General features: G+C 46.3%; 1 long non-coding RNA gene across 1 annotated transcript in view; it reads left to right on the top strand.

Moving 5' to 3' along the window:
- The first annotated feature begins 2175 nt into the window (after positions 1-2175).
- The window catches only part of LOC132249165 (uncharacterized), a 353785-nt gene continuing 348429 nt past the window's right edge, over positions 2176-7531 (top strand). The window contains exon 1 of the long non-coding RNA XR_009460572.1: positions 2176-2289. This is a non-coding gene — a long non-coding RNA (uncharacterized LOC132249165). The remainder of the gene's footprint in view (positions 2290-7531) is intronic.

Here is a 7531-nt window from a genome sequence, read left to right as displayed (position 1 = left end):
TTATTGCTTTCTGTGGATGGAATGGTGGAGGATGGTTCCCTCTCTGTTTATTGATGTGATCCTGGAGCCTGAATATGTAAGGCAGATTGATAATTCAGTTTATTTTTTAAATAAATTATCTGCCTTCTGTACCAAAAAGTATCTGCGATTTCTGCCTAATTTCTGGAGTTCTGATTGTTATATTAGCAGGAAAGGAACTGGTTAATTTCCTTTTTTTTCTTTAGCAGAAATAGAGAGTATTTTGTAGGAAATTACTATGAGTAACATACAACAAAATATTTTTTCCCATTGTGCTGGAATGTGTCTAGAAGAGGGAAACTACACTTAAGAATTAGAAAAAATAAGGAAAAAAGGAAAATAACAAGATGGGGCTGTCTGTAGTGCAATAAGGAAAACAAGAAAAGCACCAGGAGAGGCATCCCAAAAAAATGCTTTCTGCCTGTGTTAAATATTTTAAAACATGACGCTTTTCCTTTCAAAAACAAGAGACCTACTGTTTTCACAATTTCTTATTTTTCTGAGGAGAATGCTGCATTCCAATCTTTGTAGGACACTTCATTTTAGTTATAGTGATATTTGGTTGTGGTTACTATGACAAAAGACCGAGGAATCAGCATGTGGGTGGCTTGGATGAATGTGCGATCTATTTTTCTTTATAAGTAACATATCTATAAAAATGAGTCAGAGACCCAGTCTTGCCATCTATTGTCGAGTTAGTGGTCCATGGTACTGAACGTACGTAACACTTATAAAAATTTTACTGGTAAGTTTTTTAAGTACATTGTGGTGTATTTTGCAATTTTATAGGATGTTATTTAGCCTGTGTTTTCCTAACAATAACATGTATTTACAACACATACAACAGTTTTCTAACTAGTGTTGTAATGAAAAAATATTTGCACTTTTAACAAAGATGAGGATACATGGGTTTATCAGCTGAACATTGTGTGTTGCCATGCCCTGTTCTTTGAAGATACAAAACCTAGTGGGGTTCCTGGGATACTATAAGAAAAAGCCACCATGCTTTTTGGAATCAAGAGCTTCTCCTTTCTTACACCTGTGTCAGTTTATGAGGGAGGTGACAAAAATGAAACTACATTGTGAGCTATCACTGACTTGCTTAAAGAAAGATTTAATTTTCTTTGATTAGTTTCCTTGAATGCTTAGAGGCCCAAAGGAAGAGGATATACAAATGGAACTTCATTTAAACCTGAGAGACAGTCCTTATCTGAAGAATTTAAAGTTTGTCTAGACAAGGCAGGCAGAGGCTGAAAGGGTTAAATCCACAAGAGGACCTAATGATTGTCCCATAAAACTAGGCTTAGCAGAATTTGATATCTATTTTTTAATAATTTCAGTGAATAATATTGATGCTTATTTTAGTCATTTATTTTGATTATTATAGACTTAAATTTTCAGGATTGTGTGAAATTATGGGCACAAGGGGCAGATAATTTGTTAATGACAGTATACTATTATTATAGTGCAGTTTAACCTCCTGCTACGACAGATGTAACTACTGTATGACTGCTGCCAGCTGAGTGGCAGAGCTGCCATCAGTCCTGGTTCTGCTTGCCCATAGCTCCCTCTTCCATTTTGTCTTCCTCTTCCTTTGTTCCCAGTCTCCTGGGGTTTGTGGGACTTGTCAGCACGATCCTGTAGGACTGCTCCCCATGTCATCACACATTCCATCAGCCATCATTTTTCTTACACCACCTTTCTATGAATTGTAATGATTAATGATGGAAATATTTTTTGTCAGTCTGTGCGTGTGAGGTAAAAATCAACATTTATTAATGTTTACTGATGAAAACTGAATCCTGCCCAGCCTACATATAACTGTTGGTTGCATTAGTTCAGAGCATTTGTAATAGAGCATGAAGAGTGAGTACCTGGGTTCCTCTAGGCTGGTTTAAATGGTTGTGCAAAACTCCCAGCATATCATAGAGAAGGCTTGAAGGGAAGTAGTTGTCTGGAAAAAGAAAGATGCCTTGCACTGTTGATAAGGTGAGAAAGATCCTTGGGCGCACTAGCCCTGTTACCAGGAAGAAAGGTGGCCCCTTTAAATCCAGAACTTCCCAGGTGCAGCTGTCCAGTCGAGCAGGGGTTAAAGATTGAGCCAGGCCGGCTGGTCAGGTGACTGGAAGGGAAAGGTCAGAACCATATAAACCACAAGTGGAGAAGGCCAGGGGAGGTGGCAGAGAGGGGGACCCCTGATGACTATGGAGAAGCTGCGGCAGCCTTCTTGGGAAGAATGCAACAAGCTGGGAGACAGAAGCCCAATTGCATGTAAGCAGGCAGTTTGCCTCTCCTACCTTTATTTTCTTTATATGGCCACAGGGGCCTATTGTTTATGTTTAATGTTAAGGCCAGTGGTTTGTGGATGAGGCTGTAGGGAAGGAGGAGGCCTCATTAGTGCTGAGGAGTGCTGTGATAGAGGGCTCAAGAAGCCCTGTACACTAGGGGTGCAACACTAGGGCCATGAGCCCAGAGTCGCTTGAAGGGAAGATAGGAGCCTTGAAGCTGGGTCCTAGTGGGTGGACTTAGGTGAATGGCCTTAACTACAGAAAGAGGGGCAAAGCCGGAGGGGGGCTGAGGCCCCAACAGCCTGGCATCACAGGGGCACAGTGTAGAAGGGCCAGTAGGCCTGGTGTTGTGGAAAGCATGAAATGGAGGGCCATGAGCTTGAGTGGGTTAAAGAGCTAGAGCCTCGGAGTCAAGCCCTGCTTAGGGGGTTTTGATTGACAGGCCTAGCTAGAGAGAAAGGGGATAAGCCTACAGCGGCTGAGACCCCAACATAAAAAGAAAATTATAAAAACATCTGCGAGGCATGGGGCATGTCAAGGGAAGGTCGGAGTATGCATTTTGCCCTTAAAGCAACAGCTCATTGTCCTCCAGGTGGTGAGCCTTAGGATCTGGGAAACTTTGGGTCAGCCTCCCTCTTTAAGAACCAAGTGACATCAAGTTGTGGCAGGCAAGCAAAGTGGGGAAGCTGGTTCCCAGAGGAGGAAGAGGAACATATAGCAAGACTCACTCACCAGCTTTAAAAAAATGCTGCCGGAGACGGCACCCTGTTACACCTGGATAAGGACATGTTTGGAAGAGTGATGGAACTGTTTGGCTTTTTGCTAGCAGAAGTGAAATTTGTGGCCCAGGGAGGGTTGAAGGCCACTAGGCAACCCTGCATTAACTGGGATGATGGATTATGGTGTCTGGGGAGGTCTGTCTCATTGTTTTGTGTTTTGATTTCTTTTATTTGCCTTGGATAGAAAAAACTTAATAGTCAGCTGAAGGGTCAATCTGTACTGCAAGAAGGGAAATTGAAGTGCTACATTACCTACTTACTGCAAGAGGGAAACAAACTCTAGGGCACAAAGGTATGAACCCTGCAAATGGTTCTATGATTCTAAGCGAACACTATTAACATTGAATCCATGTTTATTAGGGCTGTGCGAAACAGCATTGTTCTGATTTGACTTCCGTTTTGACGATTCAATGGAGCAGTGTTTCAGTTTGAGTTTTGTTTTGTTTTGAAAGCGCTGTTCCGTTTCATTTTGTTGAAACTGTTTTGCTGTTTTGACGCCATTTCGATGTTTTGCACATAGGTTATTATGGAGAAACATAAAATGCAGCAGTCAGGCAGATCAGGGGCTTGCCTGCCCCCCCGGGAGGACTTCCAGTGCTGTGCCTCAGTCCTCCTGGGGGTGTGAGCCCCCGATCTGCCTGTCAGATGAGAGAAGCCAGATGCTGTTGCCTGGGACCAGTGCGGAGAAGATCGCTGCTGCCACCGGTCCCAGGCAGCAGCACCTGGCTCCTCTCATCTGGCAGGCAGATTGGAGGCTTGCCCGCACCCCCGGGAGGGCTGCGGGGGCTGTGCTGGAGTCCTCCTGGATGTTACCAAATTTGCCCATTACTTTGGGGTGTGCTCATTTATTAGGGATAGTTTCTAGGGTCTTGGTGATTCTGTCAATGTGCTGCTTGTGTTACTATATGGAGCTGTATTTCTCCCTTCTGCAAGCCCTCACCCCCAGTGGAGCTATCTTGCAGGACTCAATCTCAATGGGACTGGGTTCCTCCAGTCACCAAATCAGTCATACACACAAACACACACAAATTAACGTGACACGCCTGACCTGGCCGGGCTGATCAGCATGGACAGGCTGACACCCTCATATGCCAAGAATTAGTTCATAAGAGCAACAATAAAATGCAGTCAGACACAAGCACAAAGGTAAACAGAATCCCTCTGAATCTGGCTGGGTGTCCAGCTGACACCCTCATGGGCCAGCATTCAGTTCATAAGGGCACGTCTGAGTCAAACTGGGTCAATCAGCCTGTACAAGCTGATCCCCTTATGTGTTTCAAACTCAGCACGTCCCAATCTTTGGCCTCTTGATGAGCAGACCCCACAATAATTTGGGCTTCACAGGGATCTTTAGCATAGGTAAAAGAAGCGTTGTTGCAGAGCACAGGAGGAAAAAGAAGCAGAGAAGGAAAAATATACCCAATTACTTCCAGTTTGCCTATAAAAGTTATTTATTGCTAAGCATATGAAATGTATAATAGTACTAGTAGTAATAGACATGCAAAAGAAAAACAAACACAAACAATGACAATACTACCCTGGTTTCACTAAGTATTTGGGGAAACTTAGCTCAAGCTTAACTGATACAGGTCAGGTTCAGAAGTTTATGCCTAGAAAGAAGAGAGAACGCTGGGAATCTCACCGAGTCCATGGTACCCAGGCTGCAAAGCTGACAGGCACAGTCCGTAGCACAATCCTTGAAGAGAGAGACGATCTGTTCTTCCAGTGTCCCAAGAACGACAGGGGATGGTGTCAGCACAGGAGTTTTCTTCTTCTTTCTTTCTCCCTTTTCTTTCTCCTGCTTCTTCTTTTTCTTTCTCTTTCTTCTTTTTTTAAGCACACACACTTACAGATTTTTATACCCTCAGTTGAGCTGCTTTGAAGCACCCTCAGTAGTGTAAATCATTGTCTTTTCTATTGACAAGGGGTTATCTGGTTTGGACCATCTCAGGAAACTGATTGATAATCAGGAAACACTTAAGATTAGGGAGTAACCCAAATACTTGGGAGCCAGCTTGAGATTCCTATGGATGGCAGATATCCTGATGGGATATCTCATGGTTTCTTCAGGAACAATAGATAGCTTGCAGTATCAGGATTTTGGATTTTTACTTGTTGTGCACAAGCTTCAGCTTAGCATGACTTTTCCAGATTTTACTATAGTCTTTTAACAGACTTAAAGCAATTATTGGGGTGCTCATAACCTTTTGTGGAGAGGACTCCCACCAGTCGTCTCGGGAAAGATACGACAACACCTGGGATTAGGGCTCTAGCAGGCTGGACGCTGTGATGAACCCTTAACCATTGTTCAAATGTTGCCCGTACCCCCTCTGACTCGGTCTCTTGCCTCAGCATTCCCTAACCCGGCAACCGAGTTTTAGTTAATCAAGTTTAAATAGGCCTCCCATAGTGGGACCGGGGAATGTACGGCCTGAGATGCCTATTAAACTTAGAGCTGTGTGTGTGTGTCTGGGGGGGGGGCGGGGGGGGGAAGTCCTTAGCAAATCCAGATTAGAACTGGTCTGATAAATGCTGAGCTGGGTGTGTGTGAACATGGGTTAATTAACACTGGAAGCACAGATTCCCCATCATGCAGCGCTCTCCTGCTTCTCTGGTCCCAGAATTCACTGCAGTCTCTGCTTCAGGCTTTCTGTTTTCCATCTCTCATGTAAATGAATGGTCATCTGGTTCCATCTCAGATGCAGATGAGACCTAGGGCAGTTGTTTCACTCTTATCACCCTTATCTGGAGAGTTTTAGGTGCATCTCTCACTGCATCTTAATCAGTTTCGTTTATGTAGAGGAGGGGAGGGGTGGGGGGGAGTCCTTTGTGAGTCAGACAGACTGCATCCTGTGCCAGGGTTGCCCAAGAATACAGAGCTGAGGCGTAACATGGAGGTGCAGGCCCCTGATCTGCCTGCCAGATGACAGACCGATGCTGGGCACAGCCTGCGACCAGCATCAGGAAGATTGGTGATGCTGCTAGCCCCAGGCAGCAGCACCCGGCTCCTGTCACCTGGCAGGCAGATCGGGGGCATGCACCCCTGGGAGGACTCCAGCACAGCCCCCGCAGCCCTCTTGGGGGTGTGGGAAGCCCCCAAACTGCCTGCTGGATGACAGGAGGCAGGTGCTGCTGTCTGTGGCCAGCAGGGCTGGGGCAGATCAGCTTGGGTGGGGACCGGGGTGGGGGAGGGTCCCCACACCAGCTGATCTGCCCTGGGCCCCCACTTGGAGCCGGCTCCGGTGGGGGGCAGGGTAGATTAGTTCGGGCGGGGACCTGCCGTCAAGATCCCTGGGTGGGGGAGTGTCCCCGCACCAGCTGATTTGCCCTGCCCCCTACTGGAGCTGCTCTAGGTGGGGGCCCAGGGCAGATCAGCTAGTGTGGGGACACCCCTGTCCAGAGATTGAGGCGGTGGGACCCCGCCTGGGCTGATCTATCCTGTCCTGTACTGGAGTGGCTCCAGGTGGGGGCCTGGGGCAGATCAGCTGGTGAGGGGATGCTCCCCTGCCCTGGGATTGGGCCAGCGGGTCCCTACCTGAGCTGATCTGCCCTAGCCCCACTGGCCCCAGGTGGCAGCACCCGGCTCCTGTCAGCCAGCAGGCAGATTAGGGCCCACTGGCACCCCTGAGAGGGCTGCGGGGGCTGTGCCAGAGTTCTCCTGGTGGTGCATGCCCCCAATTTGCCTGACGGGTGACAGGAGCCAGGTGCTGCCACATGGGGCCAGCAGCAGCACCGATCTTCCTAGCACTGGGTGCGGGCTATGCCCAGCGCTGGTCCATCATCTGGCAGGCAGATCAGGGGCCCACACCCCCAGGAGGACTCCAGCACAGCCCCCGCTGTTATATCAATGCCCAGAAGGGGAGTGTAGAAAGGGGGCTCCCTGTTACAAACTCACAAGCCCACAATATAACTAGTACAATTTCAACCCTCCTGCCCTCAACAAATATTAATTATACAACTATGTAGCTGCATCTGTTTGGAAACAATTAAGTGAAGTTTATGTGTACCGATTCAATTCCACCACTGGTTCTGTACACCTCAGCTGGAGGGCGAGAGAGTAATTTTTTATCTTGTATTCTTTAATCATGCCCTTCTGGCATACTCGGGGACCAAGCTGATCTGAAATTCAATGAGGTTAGCTATCAATAGATACAGAATGTACACTTCCAAGTATTCTGTCTCTTAATAGTAGAGTAACCTTTCGTAGAAAATTTATGCTTTAATAGTTTTCTGTGTTTTCTGTGAAATTCACTTTGATCTGTTTGATGATAAATCCGGGGCCTAGTTTTCAATAGAGACTGTCAGTTACTATTTGATTCTAGAAATGTTGTGCACTAATTTCCTTGAGTAATTAAGATTAAGCCACAGTAATAAAAAACAATTAACTGAATTCAGTGGTAGAAGAAGAGGAAGTCATTGTTTTGGTCACAACCATATGGATGTCCT

This window comes from Alligator mississippiensis, chromosome 3, assembly GCF_030867095.1.
Source record: "Alligator mississippiensis isolate rAllMis1 chromosome 3, rAllMis1, whole genome shotgun sequence".
Taxonomy (NCBI): domain Eukaryota; kingdom Metazoa; phylum Chordata; order Crocodylia; family Alligatoridae; genus Alligator; species Alligator mississippiensis.
Note: the sequence above shows the minus strand (reverse complement) of the source record. Positions and strands in the feature narration are given on the sequence as shown.